The sequence below is a fragment of the Ovis aries genome, chromosome 18 (assembly GCF_016772045.2).
Source record: "Ovis aries strain OAR_USU_Benz2616 breed Rambouillet chromosome 18, ARS-UI_Ramb_v3.0, whole genome shotgun sequence".
Taxonomy (NCBI): Eukaryota; Metazoa; Chordata; class Mammalia; order Artiodactyla; family Bovidae; genus Ovis; species Ovis aries.
In genome coordinates, this window is record NC_056071.1 from 50,537,494 (window position 1) to 50,545,119 (window position 7,626).

Sequence of the window (7,626 nt, forward strand, 5' to 3'; positions counted from 1 at the left end):
AGTATTGACTCCTGGAGAAATCAAAATTGTGCGGCCAAATGAAAGCAAAGAATAAAATTTGGATAAAAATGTTTCTCTGAGGGTAAAATTCAGTTTCCTGAGAGATTTAAAATCAAACACACAGTAAGAGAATGGTTGGCAAAGTGGGTTTCAGGCCCATCCTTTCCTTTTCCAACTTTTCTTAAACACTTCTAATTCTGGTTTTATCATTTGTGGTTTCAGGAAACATTTCCTTTTTTAAAAAAGGGAATCTGATGCCATCTCCATCCCTTTGCTATTGTTTGTTCTTTAAGTTTAAAAATCACTGCTATGAGCAAAATGAGACCTATGACATACTTTCTTTGTCAGTAGTACTCATCGCAGATTTGAACATTATCCTATAAAATAAACAAGTAAAAGAAGTTCCTTGGACGAAGTCAAACTGTGCTATTCCCACTGCCTCTAAATCTTTTCTTCCACTGCTTCCATGCTCTCAATGTTTCTGGACAGTGTGAAAAAAATTTTAACAAACATTCCAGCCACACCTTAATCCAAAAACATTTCACTCAACAGTTGCAGAGAATTTCTTTGAGAAGGCAAGGCCCTAATTTATAGACATCTGTAGAATGAGAAAGTTGAATTACCCAAAACAGCACCCGTGACATTAGGGCAGACTTTGTATAGTGTTCTTCAACATACTCACTAATAAGGAGCAACCAAATCCCAGAATTGCACTCTGCACTCACGGGTACAGAACACCAGAGTGGAAACAACCCCCAGGGAAAATGCTTAACACAACGGCCATTTTTCTTTGATGGAAATGGAGAAAAGTGGAACCCAAGCTTTGGCCACTTATCTAGACTTCATTACTTCAATGAAACAGAACAAATCCATGGAAAGGACTCATTCAGGAAACATAACTTCTTTCCATATATTTTTCCTTCACTTCAAGTTAAACAAAAAGTTGTTATTTTAGAATCACTGATTACATATTTTTCTAATTAGAAAAAAGTATACTTGAATACATAATTTTATTGCTGTGTATAACAAAAAAAAAAATTAACTGATTTGTAGAATCCATCCAGTAACATGAAATTGAAATCCATTTCTCAGGAGGATATAGTTACAGTTGAATGTATCTGATGCTCCTACACCAAGAGTAAGAAAAATCCTTGCATGTCATGTGGTTCTCATTGCAGTCATCTGTGTCATCTCTCAGAAGGCAAAAGAATCCATTTGATATTTCAATAAATATCAAAGTAATCATTAGCAAAAAAAAAAAAAAAAGCTTCCATGGAGCAGAGATCCAAGAGCGAGCAGTTCTGATGAATGATTTATAGGATCGAGTGAGTCCATCTTTAGTCCAGTGAGATGATGTCAGGAATATTACTTCCACTGTCTCACTTCTGCTGCTGGATGAACTCACATGAGTACTGCTTTCATGGGGGCTGGTGGTGGTGACAGACATACTGCTCTCTGTTAAGGGTGAGGTGAGACTGGGGATCAACTAGATAAGAGAAAGGAAATCCAAACCTGGCAGATCTGAGGACATGCTTGAGATTGGCATGTGGTGGAATGGTAATGAGTAGTCTGTTAATGAAGGCAGAATAGCAGCAGGATCAATGGAAGTCACACTGGGCACACTTACAGAAGATGGCTGATACCTGAGAACCCCTTTGGTTGGGCTGCTTTATGTTTCTGACATAAAGATGCATTTCTTTTTGGCAGGAGGGTCTTCCTCTTAATCAGAAAAGCTTTCTATTGTTAGGTCAATGACATCCACTTTCTTCTTGCTTGTCTCTTTGGCTACAGTCACTGAACAAGGCTTACCAAGGACCCTTGAAGTTTCTGTTTTTGTGCATGGCTGGCTGGATACTTTCATAGCTTCTTTCTTCAGTCTCATTGGACACCAAGAACCATCTTCTTGGAATTTTATCTCATCCACATCAGAACAGTCATTGAGAATTTCCATAAGAAGCCCATCTAAAATTAGACTTTCATAGGCAGCTTTTTTGTCACACACAGGACAAATCCAGGTGGGTTTCTTCTCATTCATTTGCAGATAAAGAGCAGCATCAAAACACTGTAGGTGTGCACAAGTCACTGCACAGCATGGGATCGTCAGCTTCATTTTCCCTAAAGGGCACATCAAGGACACCCAAAGGCTGCTGCTGCTGGTGCTGCTGCTAAGTCACTTCAGTCGTGTCCGACTCTGTGCGACCCCAGTGCCGGCAGCCGACCAGGTTCCCCTGTCCCTGGGACTCTCCAGGCAAGAACATGAGTGGGTTGCCATTTCCTTCTCCAGTGCATGAAAGTGAAAAGTGAAAGTGAAGTCGCTCAGTCGTTTCCGACTCCTAGCGACCTCTTGGACTGCAGCCCACCAGGCTCCTCCGTTCATGGGATTTTCCAGGCAAGAGTACTGGAGTGGGGTGCCATTGCCTTCTCCACCCAAAGGTTAGTGGTAGCAATTTCACTGTCAGGCTCCTCAGTAAGTTTTTCTTTAATTAGTGTTCTGGAATGACCAGGGTTTCTAATATCTTTCATTTGTATCCTCTGTAATAACATGGCTGATGTGAGTTTTTGTACAAGTTATACAGATATGGAGTAATTCTAACTTCTGATGCTCAAGAAATGGAAATCTTGTTTGGCACAGCTGAGGATAAACTAACTAAAGATGTAATATTCAAAGGCCATCCAAGGTGCTTCTGTTCAATCCCATTTTTAGGTGGTGGTGCATAGCCAAGTAAAGGAAACAACTTCCCATTTACTTTCATACAGAGACTATTGGGATAGTTATCTTCTTTGGGGCAACTTGTCTCTTCCAGGCAAAGTCTCAGCTGAACTTGTACTGTATAATCTCTCCTGTTGCTGCTGCTAAGTCGCTTCAGTTCTGTCCGACTCTGTGCAACCCCAGAGACGGCAGCCCACCAGGCTCCGCCATCCCTGGGATTCTCCAAGCAAGAACACTGAAGTGGGTTGCCATTTCCGTCTCCAATGCATGAAAGTGAAAAGTGAAAGTGAAGTCGCTCAGTCGTGTCCGACTCTGTGCGACCCCATGGACTGCAGCCCACCAGGCTCCTCCGTCCATGGGATTTTCCAGGCAAGAGTGCTCTCCCACCACCTGGCAAAAAATCCCTGGAAATGCATATCTCTCTAACTTGTTGAGATGTCAGAGTAAAAATAAAAACTTCTCTTGAAACTGCTGTACACTGCTTTGAACCAAACTCGTGGACTTGATGAGAACGTCAACGACCTCATAAAATGGTAGGCTTTTTTTTTTTTTTTTTTACTGCACATCACGCTGGACAGGAGGGATTGGGGGAGATGGCTGCCGCATCTCAAATGTGGGATTAGTACCTTGAAGCAGCACAGAACCAGCAGGAGAGCACGTCGAGTGAGGTGTAACTGAAGTGGAAGGCCATGAGTGGGTTCCAGCCACAGCCAAGGCAGGTTCTACAGGTGAGGAGCTCCCATCCAAACTGAAAACCAGTGATTTGATTGTGGATAAATCAAAAAGGCCTTCAAGCGTCCACGGGTATTGGTGTCTATACAATGCTTGGATTTTAATCTGAACCACAGGGCTGCAGCCGCTCTTCAGTAAATGCAACGCCCTCATCAGGAGGTCATGCTTAACGACCACTTTTATTTGGTCCGGCAAAGCCTGGTAACACCTGTAGGTCAGAAACCCTAAAACTAAAAACCATATTCAACTCCTCGAAATCTGCCATTTTATACCAGCCACCACCACTGCTGCCACAGCGCCCCCTCCCGCTGCCGCCAACAACACGGCCACCACTTCCGTATCATCATGCACTGGGGGCCCCCGAAGAAGTCACTGCCGCCGGGCCTGTCCCTTTGTCCACTTTTTTTTTTTAAATTTAAATTTATTTATTTTAATTGGAGGCTAATTACTTTACAATATTGTATTTGTTTTGCCACACATCAACATGAATCGGCCCCAGGTGTACACGTGTTTCCCATTCTGAACCGCCCTCCCACAACCCTCCCCGTACCATCCCTCTGGGTCATCCCAGTGCACCAGCCCCAAGCATCCTGTATCCTGCATAGAACCTGGACTGGCGATCCGTTTCTTATATGATAATATACGTTTCAATGCCATTCTCCCAAATCACCCCACCCTCTCCCTCTCCCACAGAGTCCAAAAGACTGTTCTATACATCTGTGTCTCTTTTGCTGTCTCGCATACAGCGTTATAGTTACCATCTTTCTAAATTCCATATATACGTGTTAGCATACTGTATTGGTGTTTTTTCTTTCTGGCTTACTTCACTCTGTATAATCGGCTCCAGTTTCATCCACCTCATTAGAACTGATTCAAATGTATTCTTCTTAATGGCTGAGTAATACTCCATTGTGTATATGTACCACAGCTTTCTTATCCATTCATCTGCTAATGGGCATCTAGGTTGCTTCCATGTCTTTGCTATCATAAACAGTGCTGTGATGAACATTGGGGTACACGTGTCTCTTTCGATTCTGGTTTCCTCAGTGTGTATGCCCAGCAGTGGGATTGCTGGGTCATTAGGCAGTTCTATTTCCATTTTTTTAAGGAATCTCCACACTGTTCTCTATAGTGGCTGTACTAGTTTGCATTCCCACCAACAGTGTAAGAGGGTTCCCTTTTCCCCACACCCTTTCCAGCATTTATTGCTTGTAGACATTTGGATCACAGCCATTCTGACTGGCGTGAAATGGTACCTCATTGTGGTTTTTATTTGCATTTCTCTGATGATGAGTGATGTTGAGCATCTTTTCATGTGTTTGTTAGCTATTTGTATGTCCTCTTTGGAGAAATGTCTATTTAGCTCTTTGGCCCATTTTTTTGATTGGGTCGTTTATTTTTTTGGAATTAAGCTGCAGGAGTTGCTTGTATATTTTTGAGATTAGTTGTTTGTCAGTTGCTTCATTTGCTATTATTGTCTCCCATTCTGAAGGCTGTCTTTTCACCTTGCTTATAGTTTCCTTTGTTGTGCAGAAGCTTTTAAGTTTAATTAGGTCCCATTTGTTTATTTTTGCTTTTATTTCCAGTATTCTGGGAGGTGGGTCATAGAGGATCCTGCTGTGATTTATGTCAGAGAGTGGTTTGCCTATGTTCTCCTCTAGGAGTTTTATAGTTTCTGGTCTTATGTTTAGATGTTTAATCCATTTTGAGTTTATTTTTGTGTATGGTGTTAGAAAGTGTTCTAGTTTCATTCTTTTATAAGTGGTTGACCAGTATTCCCAGCACCACTTGTTAAAGAGATTGTCTTTAATCCATTGTATATTCTTGCCTCCTTTGTCGAAGATAAGGTGTCCATAGGTGTATGGATTTATCTCTGGGCTTTCTATTTTGTTCCATTTTAAATGGACATTTTAAATGTTGTTTGTTATTTGTTACTGAGAGTTGTGTTACTCATATACTCTGAATTCATATTAACTTCCAAACATACATTGATTTGCAAATATTGTCTCCCATTTCATAGATTGCCTGACTCTATAGATTGGCCAACCATCTTAAAAACTAAAATCACTTAAAAATGCTAATAATTTCCCTGTAAATTTGTTTTAAATTTTAGCAATGCGTTGTGTCATATAACAGGAGTGCTGTTTTTCACATTCAAATGTTACATATTTTCTCTTGAGTTTATGCCTAATTTTGTTACCTAGATCTTCTGAATAATGATGTAAGCATTAATAGTAGGAAATATTTTGTTACTGATTATAATGGTTTCAAATATTCCTACTTAGAATAACACTAATTATAAGTATATGTTTTATTTTTTTATTTTTTTTTTAGTTTTTTATTTTTTTAATTTTAAAATCTTTAATTCTTACATGTGTTCCCAAACATGAACCCCCCTCCCACCTCCCTCCCCACATTGCATTTAGTTGTAATATCTCTTTGGGCTTCTCTCATTTGTGCCAAAGAAAAGACTTTCCTTGTTTCTAAAGAATGTTTTGAAACATGCTGGTAAATTGTGTTAACATATAAACTGAGGCATATTAAAACATTTAAGAGTTTATTTGAGCAAAAATGCAGTAGAATTGGCAGTGCCAAGCTCAAAGTGATTAGGAGTGCTCTGCTGAGGAAAGCTAGGGGAAAGACTTAGGTAGACAAGTTATAGAAACAAAGAAAGAAAATTATTTGATTGATTGACTGTAAAGCCTAGTTGACTATTTGTGATGTGTTGCAGCTAGGTTTTGATTTCTTAATCTTGAGGCATTTACAGGCTTAGATTTTGCTTTGCTTACACTGGCTACCAAAACATTAGCATCACTTCAGCCTAATAGACTCCTTGTTTAATTAACTTAACAGATGCTTTGTAGCATGCCCCTCTATTGGGATTTGTCTGATGTTTTTTTTTTCTCATAATTGAACTGGAATTATTGGTTTTTGAGAGCAAGGCCACAAAAGCAAGGTATCATTTTTATGACATCATATGAAGGGTACATACCATAAGCTACAGACTTATTACCATCGATATTGACCTTAATTATCTGCCTGAGGTAGTGTTTGTGAAATTTCTCCACTGTAAAGTTACTCACCATCTTCCCTTTCACATTGCACTTTTGAAATCAAGTCAATTAGTACAATCTACATTTAAGTAATGAGGAATTATGATCCATCTCCAGGGTGAAATATCTATATACATTATTTGGACTATATCTGGATGGAAAAATTTTTTTTTCTATTTATTTACTTATGAAATAATTTATGTCGGTATGGACTCAAGAATATATATATATATATATATATATTTATTTATTTTGAATTATAATCTAGTACAAATATACTTACTTTTTTACTCAAATTGTTGTAGCTTTGACCATCAGAAGCTCTTTCACTGGACATTCAAGTCTCTGACATAACACCACCACTGTGTGTATACATGTCTCTGTGTGTGATCATGAGTTGTGTACTAAACTATAAATTATCCTCTGGCACTACAAGATGCTCCAGGCTCATCTTATGCATTTCCTTTACTAGCCCTACAATCAATAGCCCTTGATTATTATTTTGGAGAATGGTACTAGAAATTGTAATCCAGGTATCAACCATGAACACTGCTACTGAGTTTCATTGCTTCTAGGCACTATCAGCTCATAGATCAAGAAAATATATGTATAGAGCTAACCTATATGTAGGCATACATCTGTAACTCTGTCTATATCTAGCCATCCATATACATGTGTTCATACTGACTTCTACAATTTTAATCCATTATCCCATGGGTTATTATAGTCTCACCCTTATGATTATGAGTAAATGCCCACTCTAAAACTGAAAAACCCGACTTTCACCTTCTACTATCCATTTCCTTAATGATTTAATTCCTCTGAACATGTACAGCACTGTCAGAATTATTAACCTATGTCCCCATGGAAAGAACTCTATCAAATAGAAAACTAAATTAGAATGTTTACGGTATAACTCCTTTTGCTTTCAGTTTAAATAGTCCATGACATAGTCATTCAGGTCAGCACAGTTTACTTCACTCCTTTTAATTAGTGCTATGAACTGAAAATTTGATTCCTCCAAAATCATGTATTGAAATCCTAACCCCCAAGCATGATAATATATGTAGATAGGTCCTTTGGGAAGTGATTAGGTCATGAAGAAGGAGACTTCATGAATGGCATTAGTGA

At 39.1% G+C, this 7,626-nt stretch overlaps 1 pseudogene; it reads right to left on the reverse strand.

Annotated features, from left to right (window-relative positions):
- Positions 1-1,418: 1,418 nt before the first annotated feature.
- Positions 1,419-3,707, reverse strand: LOC101104183 (E3 SUMO-protein ligase PIAS2-like; annotated as a pseudogene).
- Positions 3,708-7,626: the final 3,919 nt, after the last annotated feature.